General features: G+C 40.7%; 1 protein-coding gene across 4 annotated transcripts in view; it reads right to left on the reverse strand.

Annotated features, from left to right (window-relative positions):
• Positions 1-26,618, reverse strand: part of tspan9a (tetraspanin 9a) — a 166,907-nt gene that overhangs the window by 121,505 nt on the left and 18,784 nt on the right. For 3 of the 4 annotated variants that reach the window (XM_042412470.1, XM_042412468.1, XM_042412469.1), the window contains one exon: positions 20,712-20,768. The exons of the other annotated variant lie outside the window; for it this stretch is intronic. The gene's annotated coding sequence lies outside the window, so the exon portion shown is untranslated. The remainder of the gene's footprint in view (positions 1-20,711; positions 20,769-26,618) is intronic. 4 annotated transcript variants of the gene reach the window in all.

Genomic DNA, 26,618 nt, shown 5'->3' on the forward strand with positions numbered 1-26,618 from the left:
TTCGTTTAAGGAACTGACAGGCTATTGATCGTTCCTTGGCTAAGCCTTGAGGTTCAAATACATGTCTCGCCAGCATGTGCGTATCTGTGTGTGAGATAGGTGTGCAAGAAATGTTCTGCAGTTGCCATACTGCTGACTCTGCTGTGTCGAACAGCCCTGAGGGTAATCCAAAAAACCACCATTTAGTGTATATAAATGACTGTGCACACCTTCCCCCTTCTTCTTTTTGCTTCTGTCTCTCTCTCTATCTCTCTCTTTCTCCCTCCATCGGACGTTTGCACCCAACAGCTGTCCCTCCATATCTGTCTGTTCAGATCAATTTCTTTCCATCATCATTCCCTCCCTGTATCTTCTCTGCCCATGAAAAGATTTCTCAGGCAAAAGCCTCTCCACAGTAAGTGCTGTCCTGACTTAATCCTGCTCTACAGCGCTGGAGGGGAGAAAACTTCACTTTCCAAATCCTTGACAGCTGCATCCGTAAGGTCGGACTCTCGGTCCATCATCTCTTTACATTGTCGTTGTGCCTCAGTCTCACCCAGTTTCACCTCTTCACGCCATCCCTCACAGTAGGACAGGGCATGGAGGGCATGACGTTTCCACCCAGGAATGCTGGAAAGGAGCCAAACCAGATCCCCTTCCATGGAGTGTACAAACGGCATGGATGCTTGAGCAAACACGTGCGACTGTGCAACACACACACACACACACTATTCTTCTGGCACCATGACGATGTGAAAATGACAAACGGAAAACAGGGAGCTCTTGGGCTGAAGCAGAAGGCTTAAGTTTGTCTATAGTTATCTTTACTCTACTGTACTTCCAGCCCTGTATGGAGACCATATGGGTTTCATAAGAGATCTGCATGACTAAGGCGCAGGTATTTATCAGAGTGAATTGCTGTGTAATTCAAGACAGTGGGTGGCTTGGCCAAGCTCTGATTGCAGGCTGATGTGTGTGGAAGTTAGGTTGGGGGCTGTGAGGGAGCTACTGTAGGCTCTGGCAGTGAGCCAAACTGTGTGGCATTGCTGTGTGATGAGATACATGCACGGAGGTTCTGCAAAGGCTGAATTATAAGAGGCAGCACAGAATTCAATGGACAGCTTTAACAATGCAATTATTTTCTACATAGAGACTGAAAAAAGCTGTCAGCATAACTACAATACAGAGCACATCCTCAATTGGAAGTAGAACAGAGAGGAAATAGAGTTTGAGGCTGTCAAGGTGATTGTAATAATGGGCTTGTTTTCATTTAGCTTGCTGGTACATCTTCAGATTTCACATATGAAGGAAGCAATCATCAGTTTATTATTTTACCTTGAGTCACAATTTATCAGCTGTTCTTTTATAGACAATTTAGATGACAGGAACTGCCTCCTCACTTTCAGTCCTTGTGTACCGTGGTGTTGACTACTACTACTACTGTGACTGGGACACACACGCACACCACACAGATATTCCGTCACTGTTAGAAAAAGTTCATGGTTCAGCTGTGTGCCAAGGTTCATGTTGTCCTAGTGAGGAAGAGTTATGACAGCCCTGCTCTATCTCATCAGCCTGACTGTCAACTCACACAGAATCATTTATGTGTATGTGTGTGTGTGTAGGTGTGGCATTGCAGAATTAATGTGGGGGCTCTCTCAAACAGCAAAGGCCTGGAGATGGGTGGGGCCACGGGAGCCAGATTAAAATTTAAATGAGCCAATTAAAAGCTACTGGTCGAGCAAAACTCCCACAAAAAAGCACAAGACACAAACAAGGACAAGGAATAAAACTTAATGGAACAGAGATTTTTATGGTTAACTGGTGTGACAAATTGGTTAAAACATTTCACAGCTTTATCTGTTACAATTCTCCTTTTAGGAAAACAACATTTTGTTTAAAGGAGAGACGCTCGCCCTTCAAAACTATCTTTAGGTTTAGGTTTCCTACAGAATATGTCCTGTAGTGCGTGCCCGTGGAACAGATGGTTATCTCATTGGGAAACATGTGGCACAGAGTGAACAGTTAGAAGAAGAGGGAGATACTGTAGGAAGGCCCTCAGGCAGGCTTGTTGTGATTATCGACGATTAGCCTCTCATTGGGAAAAGAAAGGAAAACAAATCTCCAAACATTACAAGCATTAAGACCAGCCTGTACACCCTGCAGCAAGGTTCTGCTTTGTCATCAAGGCGGCAAGAGATGCTTAAGTGCTAAATGCTTTCCATTCTGCCTTTTTTGACACTTAGGGGGTGCACAATGCAATCCGGTTCAATTATGCTGCGACAATACTGCCTTCTGAAGCTTATATTGGATTTTTATATTGTTTTATGTTTTATGTTGTGTCTCTGTTATTGTTTTAAGATCAGCTTTTGTCTTTGTTGAGGAGCTAAATATTAGGTACACCTTCAAAGTTTAGCCCCTGCATGTCTGAGGGTCAGTGTCATTTAACAGACTATGCTGTAAATTCTGAAAACTGTGCTAGGTGTATTTACAATACTGTAATCTTGTAAGATAAATATTGAGTTTTCAGGCAGTTTGCATCCTGTTTTTTCTTAATTCCCTGTGGTCTCGGTGTCTGAGATGAGTTTATGTGTGGGAGTTAAATAAACAGATGGACTCCAAGGAGGGATGCATAATTCAAAACAAATGCTAAGTAAATCACACTGAAACAAACAAAAAAAAAACTAAGATACTCACTTATGACGAGTGAGGCGGAAAAAAGTTATTGTATCATACAAATTTACCATTTAATGAGATGGTGTCCAAATTCATAAATCCCATTCTCTGAAGTCATTTGTACAGAACACATGCACATGTGTTCTGCACATGCCAGATATATATATGCCATATGCTCATTCCATATGCATCATGATTCATCAATTATGCAATATTTTGTACAACCCAGTGCAATCGAATGAATACAACAACGATACAAATGTATTATAATTGCTGACCTGTACTCCCCTGGGCGCGGTTGCAAGCTTGTAGAATGCTGATGACAAACTAAAATCATTCACCCATGTAGCTTGTCTGCAGCTGCAGATGTTATTCCAAAAGCTCTGGTTTTACCACCATTCCACTGTCAGGTTTCCAGTGTTGGATGCCAGTTTATCCTACGCAGTGCTAGCTGGCACGGCTTATATGTTGCTTTTATTTTCACATATTTAATGCCAACTGTGAAGAACCAAACATCCAGTCCTATATTAAACTGCATCCACTCCCCAGCCTTTTGTCACATCCAGCAACTGAACTGTTACTAGTTTCATGTTCCCCAGCAGCTAAGGCACCTAAGAACACTGTAGATCACTTTAATTTTTGTGCTCATTGTAATGAATATGCCAAGAAGATTCCTTGGGATGCAGGTCTTACAGATCCTTACACAATTACATCTAGAGATTGAGAGCTGCAGATCTCCTGAACGCTGGGAAAATCCCAAGGTACCTAAGGCTGTGCTTTAGCAAATAATCTCTCCGTTTTCTACTATCCCCTGTGGCCCTGGCCAACCATGACTCTAATGCACAAGAGAAGGTTTGGAGTCTCAGGGGAGTCATGAGAGCAGATTATCACCTTAGCCAGTAGATAAACAGCGGCCATCATGTACAATCATCACCAGAGGTTTGGACTGAATCCAGGTCTGATGCCCCTCGTGTGTGTGTGTGTGTGTGTGTGTCTACATGCCTAGGTTGTTCGTGTGGATACAGTTAGCCTGTGTCCACTGCAGAGGCCATGCCAAGTTGGCCCAGCAGGCTGTAGCTGTTGATCCTCTGTCCTCGTCCTAAAGGAATTTCCTTCCTGATCCAGCGTGCAATCAGAGGCATCTGCAGCGCTCACTTTGCCAGAATTCCTCCGTCTCCCCCAAACGCACATAGACATGCTACAGCATCTGTTAGGACACACTCATGCCAGGGAGAGGCGCAGCTGTGCACCCATCAACCAAGACACACACACACACACACATTTTTTGGAAACATACTCATCAGAGATCACTGCACACAGGGGGTTGGGAAGTAAGCAAGTGCTCCAGTGCTACTGGGGTAAGCTGTCATCACCCATGACCTAACAAAATCCATCTCATCATTGACTAAGGCATATCATCACCAGTTGGCAAAGTTCACAGCCCTATGTTCTGCTCAGCTCAAGACTTCAATTGCTGCCTAAGATTTCAAAAAATCTGAAACATTTGAGGTATGATTGATTACATTTGCCTCGAACCGGACATTTCATACTGCTGAATGAGGCCATTCACTTACTGTTTTTTTTAAATTAAATGGATAAACTGTTTTGATGTGAAACCAAAAGACAAGAAAATACATCTTGTTCTTCCTCTGATGAACAAGCAGGGCTTCAACCCCTGTGCCCTTTACCTTCCCTGACAGGGCGACAGAATAAGTAGAAAATAGATTAATAGATTCTGGATGAACACCAAGAAACACATCAGTCTGACACGAGATGTGGTATTAGTGGCTCATATTATTCATGCTAATTTCCAGAGAGTCTGTCTGCTCTGAGTAATGCCATACTGGATTTATAGCTGATAAAACCTCTATTATTTCATTTCTCTCCCTGAGTTTTAAATTAAGGTAATAGACAAGCTGGTGGTACAGTCTTAGAGAATTAAAGTGGGGGCCGAACGAAAAGGGAGGAGGGGGGGGTATGATAAGTGCGGACAGGGAACAGTGAGCAGCAGATGAAATATGTGCTTGGAAAACATAATTAGCAAAAATGGCTGTCATACACTCCTACCTCACTGCAGTACAGAGGCCAAAACCCTACTACAGACTGTCAAACACAGATATAGCACACTAAAGATATCCTACAATTTCTTGTCTTAATGCTCTATATATCTTGAGAGGGGATTATGTGCACAGTAGCTATAAAAAGACCTTACACACAGTACTGCAGCAATACTAAAAGGCATGGACAAAGTGTTGAGAGAAGAAGACAATTCACATTGATCACTATTTCCCTCACATTGCTTTATTCCACTGAGTGCCGTTCTATCAGTGTACAGATGAAAGCCTAGTGGTCCACACAGATTCCAAAGCAGGCTTTATTGAACAACCTTCACAATCTCTCCATTGACAGCAGTCGTTGATGGGCAGAAGATGCACACAGCATGAATACTTTTTCCTATTATGGATACCCTTTCTCTGTGTACATTTGTTTGTGTGAAAATGTGTGCAGACGCAGAGGATGCCAATGTGTGTGACAATGTGTGTCCGTACCTAAACCCCCCCCATGTTTCTGAATGTTTGTATGTGTGTATGTATGTGTGTGCGTGTGTGTGTGTGTGTGTGTGTGTGTGTGTGTGAGAACATCCTAGCAATGTTCTCAAGCCCCCTGCAGGTGTTTAGATCTCCACAAATCCCCACTGGTCCTTCCCAGCTGAGACAGGGGCACAAGGCTCACTTCCCCTTCCCTCTCGTTCTCCAGGCCATGTTAGGCAGGAAAGAAAGCGCTGCCAACCCCAGGTGTCAGGCATCCGCTGGGCACTGTGTCAGCAGACACAGGAGAATGTGAGAGGAAAGATGAGGAAAGATGAAGTGCATATAGACAAGGGTGAAGGATTTAAGAGAGAGGGGACTGAAGAAACAGCAATATTTAGGGAAAAACAGCAAAAAAACAGGAGGGAGTAAAATGAGTAAGGAGATTTAGGAAAGTATGGAAATTGAGGGCAAATGGCGATGACGCAAAGAAAAGAAGAAAGGAATGTAATGGCAGTCTACAAGGAGGAAAAAATATGTGACCTTTGACATGTAATGGGTTGTACTATACACCAAAGTCATCTCCAGAGGGTTTTAACAAGTACAGTACAACATCTTAAGTCTGCCTCTCAAAACAAGCAAAGACACAGTCACATCCGCCAACCGTCCACAGAGACTATAATGGGTCTGTATGTCTTCCACTACAAATGGACAACTGGATTTCATATGAATACACAGAGCACGAGCAGGTTACACTAAATCTGGAGTCAGATTGCACAGCAAAGACACATGGGAAGCTGTGAGTTTGTGTGAGTGCAAGGGACAACCACTGCATGATAAATTGCAGAAGAACATCAGACGTCAGCTTTCTGATGATTGTTTTGTCTCTGTCATGTCTCTCAAACGATCCCGGCATTATTTAGGTTCTGCAGCTATAAGGGCAGAAATGAGATATAGCTTGAGGAAGTGTGTCTTGGCAGGGACATTAATACTAGAGCCACTGCTGGATAGATACATGGGCTGATGGTACACTTCAAAATTGGAAAAAGAAAAAAAAAAAAAAAAAAAAAATATATATATATATATATATATATATATATACACACTATGATTCATTGAACAACATGGTAGGGAAGGAGATACAAGAGGATAAGGGGGGTACTCTCTGCAGAAAGCTTGGTAGATAACAGTAAATTGGTAAGTCTCACATGAACAAGGTCAGGTGATTGAGAGCTTCATCATTTGATGATGAGTGTTGAACAGGCAGCCAAAGAGCAAGTGAGCCATTCATCCACTTCTGCAGCTGACCTGTGACTGAGGGAAATCCTGTTCTCAGGCAAGTCCACACACTATCACACGAACTGTCCTGCACTCTCTCTCTCACTCTGCCCTCATCTTTTTACTATCCATTCGCAAAATGAAATAACAGGATAATACAAATCCACAGAGGAAACACATTTCAAGCCTTCTTTCTTAACACCCCCATCTTTGTGGTTCTTATTTATCAGTGTACTGACAGACATGGTGAAGAACAGAGATGTCCGGATCCTCTTCATCTTATGGCTAAATCATGTTGTGGATGGGACAAGTCTTCTCCTGTGGCTTTGATCACCGCTTGAGGATTGACACAGTGAATGATGGATCCACGTCAGTCCTGCTGCCTATTCATCTCCCCGCAAGAGGAGGGAAGACAGAGACCGAGAGAAAGTGAGCCAAAAAACAGATAGTGGATTGCAGTGATGCAATGATAAATCCAGAGGGAGACTGTAAGCACTTTTAGTTTGCGAATGTGGGAGTCTGGAAAGATGGAGGTGGCTTGCAGCAGAGGATTTTTAATGATACGCTTCATGGCTGTGATTTTAATGTGCCCCGCTAATTATGATATTGCCATGTTAGCCTTTTCCAAGCTATTCCACATAATGAGATAGAGAGATGGAAAGACAGAGAGAGAGACAAGGCATGAGTACCCTACTCTACACTTTGTGTGAGTGTCATTTCAATCTGTCACTCAGCAAGGGGTAGTGATGAATTAAGCGCCTTGCAGTCTCCCTGGCACCAGGCCACTGTTTGTTCTTTAGGTCTCCTGGTGACCAAAATGTCTCTCTGAGCTCCACAGGGGCTCTAGAGGGGGGATCTATACACACACACACACACACATACACACACACACACACACTCACACACACTCACACACTCACACGGTGATGTGCAGTACTGTACCATACCATATGTCTGTGACTGGGGTAACTATTCGTTCTCCAGATGTGCATTTTGTGTACATGTGTGTGTGAGTTTTTTTTCCTCATTAGAAAGGATTCATTCTGAAGCCAAGTGTCACCTTCATCATTCATTCTTGTATCCTGCAAATTCTCTGGGGTAATAGGAAAGGATAGCCTCAGGAAGCTATTAAAATGAATGCAAAGATGACTTATGGAGACAAGAAGTCTTCCCGGAGGTCTTGAGTTTCTCAGCCAGGAACAACCTATTAGAGGATCTCCTGAATGGCAATTCAATACAGAACACAGATCACAAATCACGGTGTTATAAATACCCATTAAAATGTCATAGAATGGTGACTCCAGATGGCAGGCAAAGGTGCACACAGTACAGAACATGTGTGTATTTTGAAGGAGGGCTGGTCTGTATTTGCCGTGGGTGTTGCTAACCGAGTTATGGCATTCTGTGCATGACAGAGATGAAAGAAGTGGCGGGCGCATGATGACAGAAGGTGCACACTGAATAAAGGCTGACTCAAAGTGTCACGATCGGTCCTATCCCTCATCACTCACGGCCCACTTTCTCAATGCCGCTCTCCACAGAATGCCAGGTCTCCTCTTCCACACCTGAGCGCTTAGCTTCAATGCATATTAATTCACTGTCCTACACACAGGAAGATATTCAGGGCCAAGTTGTTAAAAATAAGAGGGAGGCTTGCATGTAAAGCGTCATCCCTGTGTAGCACAGGCTTATGCTTAAGCTGACAATAACAACACATTTAAAATGCTGGCTGGGTTACTTTCAGTCACAGCATTTTTGTGTTGCTGATCAGTCTTCCCTGTAATAGAACCAAGTGATTTGTCAAAAAAGCAAACAAAGGTTACATCAAAATGTCAAAATTGTTTGTGAAAGGCTGATTTACTCTATTAATATTTAGCTATGATTTTGTGGCATCTTCTACTAATCTTTCAGTCTGCTGTATATTTGTTTGCTTGTCTATTAACCAGAATATTTCTCTGCTGGTAAACTAAGCTCACAAACTCTGGTTGTACATAAAAGGTCAGTATCTTCTGTAAGTTTTAAATTTATTTTGTGTGTTGGCTTTGCCAGACTGTGAATGCTATTAACATACAAAATTCAGTGTCCACCACCCACTGATTTGTATGCATGGACTGCTACATGCTGTCTTCGTGAGCTTAACTTTCTTTAAGATGATGAATATGTACTGTAATGTACTGCATCTTATGAAAGTCCTAAATCCTATGATCCTGACCATTTAGCACTGCTGTCTGACTGACCAACAGTGACCACCCAGGCACTGACGAGTTGGGATGTATGGAGAGTCATCAAGGCAATAGAGAGGGCTGGAGACATCTAAAAAAAGAGCCTACCACACCTGTGGCTCAAGTGCCGTGTAGCATGGATGACTCAGTCTAGACAATGAGTTATTAAAGGAATTAGCTTTAATCTTATGTAGTGATGGCAGGGACAAAAGCAGCTGATGAAGAGCTATGCAATCATGGCTTTTACAGCAGGTTATAAGTCTGCCCCCCACAAGTTAGTGGGAAGCTGGTTGGAAGCAACTGGGCCTGCCAGCATGGCACAAGTCACATGCTAGGTTACCGGTATTCAAGTTTTAGATAATACAAAACCATTAAAATAAAGTAGTTCGGTACTCTTTTACTTAGGGGCCTTACAGTATAACAATATACATTATATACATGCATTAGTTCTAAGTGTCACAGCGGCCAGTCTACAGTATGTTTACTACTAACTAAGACCACATCTCAATGGTTGTAAGCAAATATGAGAGGACAAAAAACACTACAATTTTAAAAGCATGTTAGTTCCATGGTGTAGACAGATGCATAAAAGACTCAACATTGAATAGTACAGACCAGTGTTGATGAACATTAGGAAAAAGGCTAATGGCCCAATTAAATTGATGATATAAAAGAAAAACATCTAGTATTCTGTGCTGCCGAGGCTGAGATAACAGAAAATGAGTGACTGAATTCTGCTCACATGGAGACAAAATGTATTGCAACCAACAGTACTATGTTCATGCCTTATCTGTGTAATTTGCATGCCTTCTCTTCACATCATTTGCAGAAGGGTGAAAACATTAGTTTCTCAATGTGAGTACAACTTAAAATGAACATCTGAATTATCAGATGGAGTTTGGAGCTGCATTCCACACCAAGTAATGAATGAAACAAAAGCTACCTGACCTGGCCATGACTGAAGATGAAGACTGATTTTAACTGCTATGCCACTTAAAGTTACTACAAGGAACTATATTTTGGCAGCCACTGTGGAAAAAAGCAGTAGTGTTTCCCAGAATAAAGACTGCATATCCTCTGAGCACCACCACCTCGTGTCATAAAGATCTTGATCTGGCTAGTGTACGCATTTGTTTCGGAAGTGGGTGAAATAAAGATATAACTTATTTTTAACACTATTTTCCTTTTTTAAACACAGCTGTTTGCAGGACGCATAGCGATGAGTTAATGTATCCGTTTGTGGCTATGTAAGATTAATAACTGTAATATGATGATGGCGGAACAAAGTAAACCTTGTTTTAGTATCGTTCATACATCTAGGTTACATGTCACTTTTGACGTTATCAAATGAAGAAAATTGTCCTCCCCTCAATGCTACATGTAATGTAAACATAGTCTCTTCCGGTCTGCATGCCATAAATCGTTTCATCTGATTTCACGGGGAATCCGACTCAGTTGCAGTCATTTAGAATAACTATATAGAAACAGCCAGTCTTCTCACTGATGGTCTTGTTTGCTTATGTGGGTCATATAGAGGCATCATGAGACTGTTTCATAACCAGTTAAAAACTCCTTGTAGTTGCTTCAACTGAATTCAACACCAGCACTGGTCCATTGAAAGGATACTGCAAGATCATTTTAGTCTTGAAGAACATCTGTATTGTATTATATTCACTCAGTTCATTGTTTATTTTTGTCAAAAAGTGTCAAACACTTAGGAAGGCAGCATAAGATTTATTGCAAGGGAGACTTTTAATTCGAGAGGGGCAAAACTTTTTTGTTGTGGATTATGAAACAAGCCACATAATAAGGGAATATTTCAAAGCTTTCCTGCATTACTTGCATCCTACTCTCTAAAGACAAATAAACCGACAAAAAATAATAATAAAGCAGACAACTGGTGAGTGAACTGAATATTAGCAGCAATAAAACCCATCAGTTAATTTTCCTATCACCCATTTGCGAAAAGGTGTCAACTGTGAATTTGGGTGTTATAGTCCACCTAAATACTTAAATAAACGTCTAATGAAGGAAAATGGCCAAGTACTGTATTTGTATCATCTGTTCATCACAAAACAGGATTACATACAGGATATTACACAAGCAAAACAACCATTGCCATCTATAACTACAGAAAGCAGATGGAATTCAGGTATCTGTTTTTTTTTTTATTTTTATGTTAACCATTATTTCTTAAAGCCAAGTCATAATCCCTCAATTCCAACAAGAATTTGCCAATGTTTCAGTGAAAATTAGATTCACAACAGCCAGGCTTAGCTATTGTTCATGACTGTCAGAGGGATCTGAAATTAAGATTCAGGCTAAGGAGAGAAATACTCATCCTGGAAAAATAAAGCGTGCTGTTGACACTGCATTCACTCACACAACACGCACACAGTGTCTCATCTCAACCTCCTGCCATTTCAAAGTCTGTATCCTTAGCTCTTTCAACAGAGGAAAAGAGAGGAACATTTGGTTAACACTGAATTACTTTTTATGGCCAGAGCACTATCCGCTTTGAATGGTTAAATCATTTGTGCTATAGTTTCTGACAAACTGAACAGATGGGAAGCCTTTGTTATTCAGGACTGCAGCTCTCATCTGAGATAATACAGCTATACCATAAACTTGCAATTATAAACAGCAAGCATCAAAGTCTGACAGTGGTTCGTGAATAAGAATAACATGTGGATGATCAACCACTAATGGAGTATGAACACAAAGGTAATCGGCTCAAAGGACCTGATAATACTATGATCAGATGTTATATTTTTTTCTGGAGTATATAACTAGAGATGATGAATGTTTGATTGTTTAGATGCCAACATAAGAGCAATCAAAGAGAAATATCATTACCTCACATGCTACATGATTTTCGGCAAAGTAACTGAAGCTAAATCCTAGATAGAAGATAAATGATTGCAAAAAAAATACAAACTGGCAAACATCTCAGCTAATTATGTTTTTTTTAGTTTACTGCATCACTAAGTTACATGCTTTGACTCATTTAAGGAGTTGTACAAAATATGTTTTAACTTGCCAGTGTTTGAATAGATAAAAACCTTGGATACTACTATAACCTGATATAACCTAAATTTTGGCCACATCTTAACAGGTGAGTTACTCTGTAAACTGAATTCCTAGAAATAAAAACAAAAGCTTCATATTTGATTAATTTTCTCATAGGTATCAAACATATCATAATAACTTCTTTTATTAATAACAACATTAGAGAGAGTGTGAGGCCTTTTTCAATGACAAAAGGTAGTTAATCAACTGTCAAACTGCTGAACGGTTCCATTAAGAGAAAAGATAATCATTTCAAGATGTTCCACGACAGATTTACATGGCCTTGGATACGAGATCCTCAAAGTCGCGACACCCTTTTTTGATCTTCACCTGATATTGCTTGGGGAGGTATTAAGGAGGGGAAATGATAGGGATAGCGAGCAGGGCTCAGTTAGGACTCTGAAGGAGAAATGTGTGATGTATTTAAGGACAAAACCACTGACATTGAGAGATGCCAAATACCACGCATGTTCGGAGGCAAAATAATAGCTTTACTGTAGCTTAACTGGCTGAATAACGTCAGAGAAACATCTGTATATCAATCATGAAACATCTATTCGATCATAGAACATCTCTTCATTCACATGCACTATTGCCTTTGAAACCCAATAGCTGCGCAAGCCAACAGATGCTACCCTAACAGAACCTGAAAATAAAGTGCGACTGACTTATCTTCCACCCTTCCCCCACTGCCATCACATTGCAATGCGATACATCTCGCCATTTGGCCATTCAGCCTGCTAAGGTATGGAAAGGAGGTGATTCATGTTGTGATTGCAGCACTGCCCTCCATGACTCTTCCAGAAGGGTAGAGAGGACCAGAGAGGGGTAGCCAGAGAAGGCCCCAGAGCTGTGAACATCCCCCCAGCCCTGTGGAGCTGCCTGCCTGCGGCTGTGTGGCTAAATTTACTCCCCACTCCCACCCCCTCCCCTCTGCAAGCATCCCAGCACATCACGTTGGGATTCTATTACTCTCCTGCGTCCCAGCATACAGATAGTCATGTGAATGCCGGCCACAAGCTTCTGCGGCTGGCAGTGCCCTTCCTGCCCAAGCATTCAGCAGTCCAGTTAATGCCAATCGTCTCCACCCAGCTGCCCAATCGCTCTCTCGCACTTCCCCTGTCTTTTTATCTCCACTCTTCCTCACTCATTCTCGCCCCTTCTATGGCTTGACTCTCAAATCCCCCTCTTCAACCTCGTTCCCCTCCAATTACGGCTTCTCTCATCCTGAGAGCAGGGGTCAGTGGTGGATGAGCTTAGGACTGAGACTGATGGTGGGTAACGGAGAGGGAGGAATGAAACCCAGCCAAATGGGGATCAATAAGGAGACGGGGCTGAAGAATGGCTCCTGTTATGGGCAGAGAGGAGGAGGATGGGGTTGAAGAAATGCCATTGCTGCCACATCAGGTCAGATCATATGTTTGATATCCCAGTACGTCTCTTCCATCGGTGGAGTGCTGTCAGCAGCGTGACACGAGGCTAGAATATACACTTCGGTGATGTTTCCGAGGCATGAGGATAAAGTGCCCTGCCCTGTTGAAAAACCCTCTCCTGACTAACTGAGTGGCTGGCTGACGATCCAGCTCGCAGATCATCAGTTCTTACTTGGCCATGTATGAGAGTGTTAGTCGTTGAGCTTGAAATAGACTGACGTGCGTCAACGAGGGCAATGGAGTCATTAGCTATTCCTTTTGAACAGCCAGCTCAGTCTGACTGAGCAATACACAGGGGTAAGCACAGATTTCTGAAGCCAGCTTATGCAAATTGCATAAACAGGTTGAACCCATCCCAGGTTGAAATGCAATGGAAGGAGCAGATAAAGAAAGTGAGCAAGAGGAGAAAAAATAGAAGATTCTTTTTCAAGCAAGAAAACACCCAAAGCTTTTGCACCATGCAGTCTTTCTGCAGACATGACTATGAAGCATGCTGCAAACTCCTTTCCTACCCATCCAAACAGTACATGAAATCTTCACTCCCTCATTTGCACATTTCAGGGTCACACTGACCTCTGGTGGTGTCAACAAGAACACAGAGATCATGACAGCAGGCCATGAATGAGAGATAATTTGTTCTTGAAGTAATTTTATCAGAAAATTGATTGTCAGTGACACTGGTCTAGCACCTCTCAGGTGATATGGATAAATAGCCACTGGGAACAGCCTGTTTCAGCACCATGTGAACTGCAGTCTCAGACTCCCTACTTTCCAATTATCCACTGGTGAACAATCTCTCTTTCTCCCTCTCTCTCTCTCTCTCCCTCCCTCACTCTCTCCACCCCTCACTCTCTCTCTCTCCCTTTTTTCTTTCCCTCCCCCTCTCCGCCTCTCTCTCTCTCCTTAGATACCTTTAGAAATTTTCAATTTGAACACTATTGATTCTGTGGGTTAGACCCACCACAAAACCTTGACAGAACTTAGAACCGCTCTATTTAGTGTGGGCATCAAAGTGTAACCTCTCCCTGGTGCTGTTTAATGAAGTTAGAGGTTTGGTGCAGAGTGCATTACTTGATATTTTTAAACAACTTAAGAGCCTTGAGGCTTGGATAACATCTTAAATCGAATTTCTTCAGAGCACAGATAAGAGTTTCTTTAGCAAACTTTGCAAGCTGTTTTACCTTCAAAATTGTGCCTATGCAAGTGCAGAGAAATGGCTGCTTGTTCAATCAGCAACATGGGGGAATGTTTGGAAAAACTGCATCTATAATATACAGTAATCATGTATGCAAAATGTATACACAACAGGATGAAAAGTGGTACACACTGCACATGGGCCATTAGTTATGGTAAGAAAAAAAAATCACTTGTGTTATATTCCTCAAAGCTCACTAGATGGCGCACAAGGCAAGGTAAATTTCATCAGTGCTGTTGTTCCTTCATCATCAGCATTGTTAATATGGCTTAATATTAAAGTCAAATCATTAGTTATATGCCATGAACTGATTCTTATCTCATAAAACCCAGTCGACATATAGGTACCACATAATACCCACCATAGAGAGAGTACAGTAAAAGGTATTACTCTCAACTAAGCACCTGGGATTATTAGAATGGTCATATCTACAGTATATTCAGATTGGCCCTCTTAAACGGTCCTTTAGCTGGTACACGTCAAGCCGGCCATCACAGCATATGTGATAAGGTTGTCATGGTGCTCTGGTTGAACGGCTGTCTCCTCAACTCAGCTTGCAGCCCTGTTATTATCAAAAACTACTGGAGAATATGGTCATAATTATGTTAGAATGGGAGTGCTGATTTGAGGGAAACTCATTGTGAATTGTCAGATGATTCAGAGCAGTAATTTTCTTGATTCTTTGACTGTCACTCATATGGCCATTTCCCCACTTGTCTGGGTGGAGTCTTATAGCATGAAAGTTTGGATGATTTCTACTGCAGCCTGTCTGCTGTCAGCCTGAAGGAAGCTCATGTCATTGATAATATACTGCAACCCAAATCAAGAATTATTTATATGTTATGTTATGTTATGTTATGTTATGTTATGTTATGTTATGTTATGTTATGTTATGTTATGTTATGTTATGTTATGTTATGTTATGTTATGTTATGTTATGTTATGTTATGTTATGTAGCAGCTTTAAAATGAATGGGTTTAATCACAAGTTGAGACACACACAGTACTACACAGTAGAGCCATTAGGTCATAGTTAGCAAAACTCACAATGGAGCCAATGACAGGCAGTTTGCAGGAGGCTTGGTGACACAATCAGCTTGAATATTAATCCTCTCTCTCTCTCTCTCTCTCTCCCTCTTGCACTTGGTCTTTATCTTTCTCTCTACCACAGCGAGATAGAGACAGACAGAGAGCGGGAGAGAAATGCTCATAGGTATTGTTAAGAGCTCTCCTCTAGCCACTAAAATGTCACTCATCAGTGACTCTGGGGATTTTATATGCTATTCAGGTCCTCGCAAGAGACCAAGCCCAAATGTTGAACAACCACAACTGGCACACAAGCAGTGAGAGAAAGTTTCAAGAGGCAGAGCTTGGAAGAGATGCCACCTTTGGCTCAGTTGATTCAACAGAGAATGAATGAAGCACTGGTGCTGCAGTGAGCTCATGCAGGCAATAATTAATTAAAAAGTTTGAGAGCATGCATCGTGTAGCAACCATCTATGAGAAGAGACACTTTATTAGAAAGACACTTTACTAGAAAGTTTGCTCAGTTTTAATGCACCCAATTTATCTTTTTTTTAAAATACTTTTTTCCTTTCATCGCTCTGGTTTTAGGTCTTTAATCTCTCCCTAAATGGTTTTTGAACCACATAACCACAAACACTCGCTCTATTCGGAATCAATGCAGCAGAGGGCACTTCAAGGACAAACTATTTCTGTTGCAGAGGAAGAGAAAGATAATCAGTCATTTGATAAGACCAAAATTAGCCTGAGCAGTTGTGGGAGATTAATACCTGCTCATCTGTGTCCATTCTGAGAGCTCATTAGCCACGCTTGAAGATATGGAATTATAACTTACATATATTATATCATCATCTAGAGTTGCTGGCAGATAGCCACTGTAAATATTTCAAGGATGCGGGAAGGTGTGCAGACGAGACACTGAGAAGTTAAAATTAGGAAAAAGTTAACAGTGGAAAGAAATCTTCCTTTGACCCAGTTTGAGTTCTTGGTGTCCCAAAACCAGACACAGTCAAAGAAGTATCATCATACCATCCACAAACTTTGAGATGTCCTTATAATTTTTGGAGGAATTATTTAGGACAAGTGAGCTTTATGTGCAGATAAAAAACTTAAATTTGCTCTTCTCGATGAATCGAAGGAAGTCCTTAATTTCACAAAAAAGATGTGGTAACTATGTCAGATTAACTAAGATGAAGAACTTAACCAAAACAATGTGTCATGAATGCATTTTACAAACATTGTTCACACTTTTGATACTGGAACATGATCGTTGCAAATAGGCTTTGTGACATAGAAATTTATCTTTTGTAAAACAAAACAAAAAGCACTGTTTTATAAAGCCAAGTCAACATTCAGCAGCATTCCATATAGTTTGATTAAAAGCCAGGATCCTCTTTGAGCCCATTTGACCCTGCTGAAGCAAGGGTGTTGTGTTGTGGTCCTGCTAACACAGCCATCAAACACAGAGGCAGGGGAGCCGTGCTGTGAAGCAAAGCCTTGATGTTTTTACAGAAAGAACATAACTGGGGCTGTGAAATACAGTGCCCTTTTCCCTGTCCTTCAACCTCCACTTTCTTCATCCTCCCCTTCTCCCACTCCCCCCTGTCCTCAGTCAGGGTTTACGGTGTGTGTACTGAGTGGTGCTGCCTGAAACCACTCAATGCTTTTCATTTCAGCTGAGCCTTTTACTCTTCAAACTGAAAGCCAGAGGATGTCCATACCGGTGCCAGTGACAGTGAAAAGACTAGAAGCAACTGATGTTACAGAATAAAAAATATTCGGAGAAAAAAAAAAGTCAAATAAAATGAATAACTCATTCATTGTGATTAAAGGGAATACCAGCAATAATGAACACTGACGGCACTTTGGGAGCTTTTTCCAGACAGCTCCGGCCTTCCGCTCTGTTTTAATCTGCGTCAGCTGTTCTTCAACGGGTTAAGATGTATTTTCTCACTTTTAGACTTAAGAATTGGTCTGCTTCAGTGCCATTATGTCAACTTCAGCAACAATGAAAGTAGAAAAAAACTATGACAAACCTATAGGGAAGGTGGTGATCAGTATCAGGCATCAGGCTCAAGATATTCATTACAAAGCATATCATCAGTCATTGCCAATCGATCAGGACAATTTTGCATGTTCCTAAGTCAAAACACAACCTGAGCTGCAAGCAGAGCAGAAGCAAGTGTTGCATAAGGACACTCACACAAAAACGAGCACAATATCACACCGACTAGCAGTATAAACACGTGTGCACACAAATATATATTACATAATTGAACATGTACACATTCCAACTGAAGTATTAGAGGTATTTTCAGTAAATCATTGAATTGGCAGAATAAGTTAACAAGGATTTCCCTTATCGAGCCAATCTAAACAGCAGAGTGAAGGAATTCTACTAGAATGTAAAAACCAGACCAATAACTCTTGTCCTTGTTGCACTGCTCTACAGAAGAAAACGGTGAGCAGAATTTAAAAAGCAAAGCGAATGAGCATTACAAAAAAAACCCTCTTCTGAAGCTAAGCATCTACTCTGCCTCACAGGGATTTATAGCGACAACCTTGGGCTATTAATTTCCCTTTCCCCCAGCAGAAAAGGCATGTCCAGACCAACCAGTCTCCATGGACGATTTCCTTTATTGCTCAGAGCTGACTGAGGACCCAGATGTTACTGCCATTGAATTGAAATAGAAAAGAATAACATTCTAAAGTTGCAGTGGCAGTATGAAGTTTTAGTCAGCTGTATGGATCAATGATGTGTCTTGTCTTCAGGCCTCTCTCAGAAACAGCTCAAAACTGTAAACACTTCTGCAACAATGCCACAATTGACCCCAACTTGTTTTTACAAGTTACATTTGGTTACATACGTTTGGACATAGGCAGATGTTATGATACTGACTGCAGAACCCACAGCTCCTGCCAGAGGTCACTACCACACTACACTGTCCACTACCGTCACTGACAATCTACAGCTGAAGCCACTGAGCCTGATTATAAGTGTTTGAGCAGAGCTCAGAAGATTTAAGGAACACAAAGTTTTTGGAGCAAAGGACCCTCAATGCTTCACTGCTGCTTACTGCTGACAAGGTACTTCATTCTGAACAGCGTGACCCAGAATGGAGAGCAGCAGCCTGCTTTCTCACTGTGCTTGCTGGCACCTGGTAGTAGCTGTTTTACATGGATAGTCATGATCCAGAGTGTTTCCTTATTCATGTTAGCACACCTCAATTCAGCCAGGATTGAAGCATGAAAGAGGTTAGCAACTTATGTTATTTCCCCTCTGAATATGCACCGAGTATCCAGAAAACTAGAAGCACCTGTTCAATGTAAGGCTATGCAACAGTGCTGCAGTAAATTCTACATCGTACTGAGATGTTCAGTGACTGCTGAGTAGACTACTTTAGTTATGTGTATGTTGACTAAATTTTAGGTTGTATATTCTAGAGTTGTTGTACTTCACTGTTGTACTGGACTGCATTATAATTTTTAATGGGCGTTACAGTGATTTGGAATACATTTTTAAAAAAGTTGGGGGACTCCAAAGAGATTTTTTTTAAAAATCTGAAAACATGTGAGAGAGGCCGAGATATCCTGACTTTTAGTGCCTAGTGTGAGCCAAGCTCCAAAAACACTGGATCCTAAATTTCCCATAATACAGCCCTGATGACATCACTGTGATATCAGAGTTATTTTTTCAGAGCCACTGATATTATATTGTACAACTGTTTTCACAGGCTGAGTGATACTCCTCATGGTGGGTGTACTGAACTTGATGTGTAAAATTGCTGGAGCGCTCCTGAAAATACTAACTAACAAAAACACACTTTACAATCCAATACAACACCATCACAAACTCAGGCCTCAAAAATGACAATCAATACCTCTCTGATTAAGTGTTGCAAAATGTTACCCTGTGTTTGCTATAATCTACTTGGAATTTTCCCTTTGATCGCTCATATACATAAATGAATGGGCTCTTGTTGCTTGCATCACTGCCATGAAATTAAATAAACTACTCTTACTACTGTTGTCTGAATGTCCTCTAGCTCTTGAAGTTCAGACATGAGCCACACTGTTGATTCTTACCCGCTAATGTTATGAAGCAGTCGTGTTTGTTTTTAACCCGAGGCTTTCTCCACTGAAGTTCAAGGCCTGATCTGTGGCAGACAACACATAAAATGACTGCTGCTTGGCGGGATCAACACTCTCTATCCCGCGGTTTTCTAGCCATATTGCTGACGTGTGCTTCCAAACATACTCAAGTATGTGCCTCTGCAAGCACAATATAACTTACAGCTGAACTGAACAATGGCCAGAGATCTTAATAAGGCATGACTGCACTGTGTACAAAACAGAGGTTTCTGATCTTCAGATAGAAGCAGTCTAATAGCAGTTCATTATTCAAACAGCTGTGTCAGATATACAGATATATAGATGTAACTGACAGTCCATGCAATATTATATTTGCACATTTCATGCAAGAGATTAACACTTAGTCCAAAAACTTTGAAACATTCATAAGCAAGCAGAAATATTAGTGATGCAAAGACACTGTGCTTGGGAACAGCATTATCGGGAGGGAAATTGGAGAAGAAAAATGTATTTTCACAACCAATCATAGGTAGGTAGTCAATGACTCCTGGCACTTGTTATTCTTTCTGACACTTATTTACCACACAGGAGAATTCTGACTGCTTTTCCATGTGTGTCTGCAGTCCTTATGGTCTGAAATAATTAATGCCTTTAACCAATTGCTGGTAATGGCAATGCTGGAGGTCATGGAGGTTATGTCCCTAAAATTGTGTGTGAGCATGTGTGTGTGTGTGCATGCGTAAGGGGCTATTTCCTGTAGACACCCACCCCAAGGTTTGGAAGTAGGTGGACAGGAAGCCCATACCAGAGCAGCAAGTCAGCCCTGAACAATCTGTAATTTAGTCCCAGGAGCGTGCTTCCTGGAAGGTCGATTGTCTATTCTATTACAACACTCTAGAGCGAACTGGGAAATTACCACAACATTCTACTACAAGAGAACTAAACTGTGTGACTTGGCTGTTTCTGCCTCATTCCTTCATTACATCTTCATTTCCTGAAATTCTTGACTTTAACTATATTCATGAGCACATTCATTCTTATCTTCAAATTAAGCAACCGAAAGGAAAAGGTTCATTCACACAAAGTGAGAGGAGCCTTTTGCAAACAAACAAATGCTTAAGCAGTGATTACAGTGTGATAGGTTAAAGACAGAATTAAGTCATCCAGGGGCTGGAACTAAAAACCAGGCAGAGTGGAACATGGCGTAATTTCTCACCAGCTCAGATGTGGTTGGAAACAGAGGCAGTGGGTTCCCCGGCTCGCCTGTGACAGCCTGTCAAACAGAGGAAGAAAAACAAGGACTGAGAATGACTCCTCTGATTACATCAACTTCTAATTGGAAAAATTCATGGAGCGATAATCACACACAAGGCTAAAAAGTGGGGTGTTAAAAAGGTAGATGTTTGGAGAAATGGCAGAGCTACATGACAGTTATACACAGTTATGTGGCCTTGTGAATGACTGAGCAGCAGGGAGGAATATTGAATGCTATACAACACAACAGCAGCCCTGACACCAGCACAGCTGTAGGTGGTTGATATGGATATTTGTGTGAGCATGCATACACTTTAATTCCCATTAAAACATGTACATTAAACGCAATGCTACAATAATATATAGAAATGACATATGAAGCCAGATGACCATACACAACCTCCTTCCTCATGAGGCAGGGCCATTACTACTGATCACCAATTTAGCATGGAGGCAAATTTGAGCCACTGGTGATGCACTGAACATGGAGGAAAAATATAGTCCATGCCATAGCACTTCCCAAGTATCCAACAGATGCTATTTATGACTACTATGGAAATAACTAACTGTCACAAGATCAAATAGTCCAACTGCCTGATAATCATAGTCACAGACAACAATTTTAGGCATGCTTTTAGGCATGCTAAGATGAGTAAATGACAATGTGTTTCATACATTACATGACCTATAATGAGCGCAGGTTGACAGTGCAGGCGACACCAGAATCGGTCCTACGAGCTCAGACTAAACCACAGACCACAGGCTACCGTCTGCTGTGACAGGCTCCGCACCAGACAGCCACCCAGTCTGTTTTCTTGTGGATCTGTCTCTTCCACATGATGTAAAATAATCCTACACCAGAGCCAGTGGCCCCTGAAGCGGCAGAGTGTGTCTACAACCTGTAGCTTTCCACTTGCCGTACTCATTGAATTTCTGCTCAGACAGGCGTACCACAACAAAGCCAGGGTAGGTGCTTCACTTAACATTTTAATGTCTGGTTCTGCTGTAAGACAGATGACTGGAAGCAATTGTGGAAGAAATAAAGAGGAAGCAGAATAGGGCAGAAGGGAAGCATATGATGAAAGACAAAATTGGAAAGAATGAGCAAATGTTAGATGGAGACGTGGCATTTATTTACTCAGTTTTCCCCTTGCTTCAGCCAAATGCAAAGTCAACAAGTCATTAGATTCAATTTTTTGTTGTGGCTTCAAAACTATAAGCTTGTGGCTGACATTTCCTTTCTACATTTTCAGTCTTCCATCAGCAATAAAAATGTTCTTTTTCTCAAAGAACAAGGGGGGCATAACACTCACACTGCTTTTGTTTTTGGAGCCAGCACTTAACAGACCTCTGAAAAGAACATCTTATCTACAATCTATTAGCTGATTCATTAAGGGCTGCAAGGCAGAACTGATACAAGATCTGAATTACTGCTCAAGTGAACAAACTCTCACACCACAACACTGATATTTCCTTGTTTTAAAAGTCATCCTTGCTACTGAATTAATACACTACTCTGGATACCCGACATTGAGGATTGAACCATCAAAGGAAAGCAAGTCTTGAGTCAAACTTCTGAAACAGCCACTCCAGATAATAAGAACAAGGAGGAAAAACTTGCCCTTAGGGTTGTGTACTGTAAATGTTCACTTGATGTAAGTTTGGCATTCATACTGAAATGTGTAATGTGTTAAGAACGACCCTGAAAGTTTGTCTGCTGAGCATCTCAACTTTAGGTTCACTGCGGGTCATGTAAAAGCTTGCTATAATTACACCATTTGCAAATCACATATCTGAACAGTCACACTGATGTCAATACTTAACTCTCAGTTGCACCTTTAATAATTATTGCTGAATATTTAAACTAACATCCGAACAGTTTGACATGGAGCTGTGAAGTTGGACTGGTTTCATAATACTACTAGCACTCTGAAAGTTGGATCCCCTAGCTCTCCCTGTAAATGGGTAGAGTAGGCAGGTCTGTGGGATATCCTCTTGAGGTTTCAGCTGCTTGTGATAAAGACAGGAGCGTGAGAAGCTCTTTCAGGGTATTTTTAGTATTGCCTCTCCCTCCTTGCCTCTCCTTTCTCCCCTCTCTTCTAGATCCCAGGGGCCTGCCTCTTTTTTAGGCTTTGCCCATCAAGTCTTTTATTTTTCTGTTTCTCTGTGACACTGGAATCTGCCAGCAAGATTTCACAACGCTTAGGCAACATAAAAGAATATGCCACTGAATATCAGTATTTTTTTCTGTTATACCCCAGTTTCTTTTCATTTTGAATTTGTGACTATTTACTTGGAGGAAGAAAAAAGTGTCTGTCGATCCAAATATACCAACGAACGATGAGAAGAATCTAAAAACTCAAAATAAGAAGCAATGAACTCAGTGTTATGTTGGTTTATTATCTAACTGTTTTATAGCTGATTTATTCATTTGAATTATGTGGTGGACATACACACTATAGAGTAGAAATAATTAGTCAATTCATTGTTTAGTCGATCAACAGAAAAATAATCAGCAACTACTTTATACTAATTGTTAAGTAATTTTTCAAGTAAAAACACGAAACATTTGATGATTCCAGCTTCTCCAGTGTGAGTATTTGCTGCTTTTTTTGTCTTATTTCATAGTAAACTGAAGATCTTTCAGTTTGGACAGTTGGTTGGACAAAGAAGACATTTTATGACATCATCTTGGGCTTTAGGACATTGGACAAAATGATCACTACTTGCAGCTTTAACACATACATTTGATGGTGATATCTACACTAATCACAGAAAAATACTGTATAGTAGTGTCCTCCATTTAGCTGATTACAGGTAAAGTATGTACAATTACAGTAAATATATCCCTTCATTGTGCAATGTAGTCTTGTGGTCACAACAGATTCAGCAGAAGGGACATCTGCCTGCCTGCATGTCTCTCTGCATGTCCCCCTGCTTACCTAGCCGCTGTGTTTATTTTTCTCCCATCTACTGTACTATCTGCATCCCTCTCTGCCTGAATCCCTCTATGCCCCCTGGCCTGCACGTCTGAGGTTATTAGGACTGATATTTTATCCTGAGAAAGTACTGCAGTGCGGCCAGCCTGAGCCAGACAGCCCTCTTGCCCTCGGGAGCAGTCCACATTCCAAACAGGAAAACTGAATCAGAGGAGATAAAACTCTATTTATATTCTTCCAGGCAAGCATCCTGATCAGATGATCACATGATGAGCTACTGTACTGTATGGGGTATGCGATGTAGTAAGTAACAGTCATAAATGTAATAGTTATAGTATGACCACACAGCTATTTTTATATGTATGACATAGTATGAATCAGAGTGTGTGTTGTTTTGTACAAGATGGAAAGCCATAAAGGAAGCACAAAACACTGATTTACACTAAAGCAGCAGTTAGCTTTTTTTCCAAGTAGCAAGGCATTCCATTTTAATGACACACAGTCATCGCCAAGAGAAGGAGGTTGGACACACACACAGCTTTGGATAAACACCAACACAAATGTGGTGGTGATCAATCACTGAAAGGATTTGACAGCTTTAAGCACTCACATGAGCAGCATACAACTTACATCAATTACTGGGTACTTTCTTTCTATAGGTAATTGATTGTGATGCCTAGAGTGCAACCAGTGAAACAGTAACTTTAGCAACTGCACTTATATTTCAGAACATATGGCCTGTTTGATCATGCTGCAGAGCTTGTGTGATACAGCAACGTGTATGTGAGAAGGAGAAAAAGAAAAGAAAAAAAAAACAAACACAAGATGGGGTCACAGCAGGTCAGGCTGTTGGAGAGGATTGACTAATTGATGCCTGAAACCACTTGTGACCTCAGTTAAGAAACAACAGGCCTGTCAGCCTCAAGGCAGGCTGAAGTGACCTGGTTGGTCCATCTGAATTTCTCACTGTAAAAGCCCTCTCTCACGCTGGTACGTCACTCAGCATTTCATTGGCTTGCATTGACACTATACACTACTATCAAGGCCTTCAGGACCTGACATTTGTTCAACAAGGTAGTGCAGCACACAGCTGTTACTGATCACACACAGCTCTTAAATAACTTACTGTGTAGATATCTGCGTACAGTAGTAGATACAATTAATTAGTTGTTAGCACATTAGTTGTTTTTACAGACTATGAAAAAATGGGGATAAGAATTGTTTGTAGCTGTTTACATTCCAGAAATATTCATTGCATTACTTCTAATCTAATTTTATCCAAAATTTGTATACAAATGGTGGATTAATACAGCATACATGTTGACCCAATTAACATGGGATAACACAAACTATCATCTGTATTTGAAAAAGAACATGAAACTTGGCAGGCATAATGAAATAAAAAAAGTGTTTGTATTGTTTCTCCTCTTTTGAATGTGTCTGTCTGACTCTCTGTCACCAACTTTGTTATTAATATGAGATTATTATTAGTTTATGCTGCATTAATGTCATACAAATACAACTTGATGACTCAATGATCTCAACAGCTTTGCTCGTAAATATGTTTAAAGTGATCAAAACTCAATGATTAAAATTAAATGTACCACACATGCATAAATTCATACTATTTAGTCCATATTTTATAAGAAAGCACCACAATGTAAGGACAATGTTCTGTCATTGCAATCTATTGATTGACTTGATCTATTGAAATGACAGGAAGACAATCCCTCTTTTGTACTATGTGGATGACAAAATTAGACTAATCATATTTTTTGACTGAATTATTGTTATCAAGTAGTAAAATGGAAGTTTCCCCATGCTATGTCCTTATGTAGAAGGTTCAAATAAATAAAGAAATCTACAGTATGTCATAAAATAGTGGCTAGCCACTATATCGGATGAAATTCAAAATCAGTTATATTGTTACATATTGTTGGCATGCATATTTTCACTATTAATCACAAATGACATCTTGGGTAAATCCACAAAAATTAAATGATCAAATTTGAAACAGAAATTAACCATGATGAGAAGAACATGTTTGGATAAAATAATACTGAAATAAGAAAAACACAAAAATCCAAGCATTCTTGTGGAAAGATAGCTAATAAACAGCAGCTGCAGTTTGTTTGTTGCAGAAATTGTCAAGGCTAAAAGCTGACTGATATGCAGGATACATATTGTATAGAAAGAGCCAATATCAGTCAACTATAGCTTATCACAGATATATAGTATCTGGGTATATGGCCAATATGGATTTTTTTTTTACATTGTTCCAAAAAAAAGTGCTCAAGATAATGAAGACACAGTATCATGACATCCAGGACACATTGTTAAAATATTCTGCATCATGTGAAGTAACAGAGCAGCGTATTGCAGCAGAGTTCATCAGCCCCATCCTACAGATATTTTTTTATTTATTCAAGGTGAATTAAAGTCAAGTGATGAAACTATTCTGTTTATTCAGTTTTTCTTTCCAAAGATACATCCACAGGTTGAGCTAGGCTTTTCTTAGACATGCAACGCTTCTGACGGTTTTACAGGCTTGATTTAAGGAGACAGATGTGAAGGTTTGTTTGAAGACTAGAAGTTGTGTTTAAAGAATAAAAAAAAGACAATTTAATTGGAGCTACAATGACAAACTGATGACGCTTCAGTGTTCACTACATTTTGATTTGACATATGATGAACACACACAAACCTTACATCCATAAAGAGATACATTCTGCATGAGTATGGAGGCAGCGGGCATATGAAGCAGCCAAACAGCATTACATGCATATTAAACAGTAAGACTAGGCAGAAAATGAAAACTTATATGCACATTAACAGTTATGATGAGCCAAGCCAAGTCTGAGTCAAGTCCTCCTAAGAAATTATTACAGCACACTGATTACCAAGGAGGGACAGGGCAGTTGTTGAAAAGT

This window comes from Thunnus maccoyii, chromosome 5, assembly GCF_910596095.1.
Source record: "Thunnus maccoyii chromosome 5, fThuMac1.1, whole genome shotgun sequence".
NCBI classification, from domain to species: domain Eukaryota; kingdom Metazoa; phylum Chordata; class Actinopteri; order Scombriformes; family Scombridae; genus Thunnus; species Thunnus maccoyii.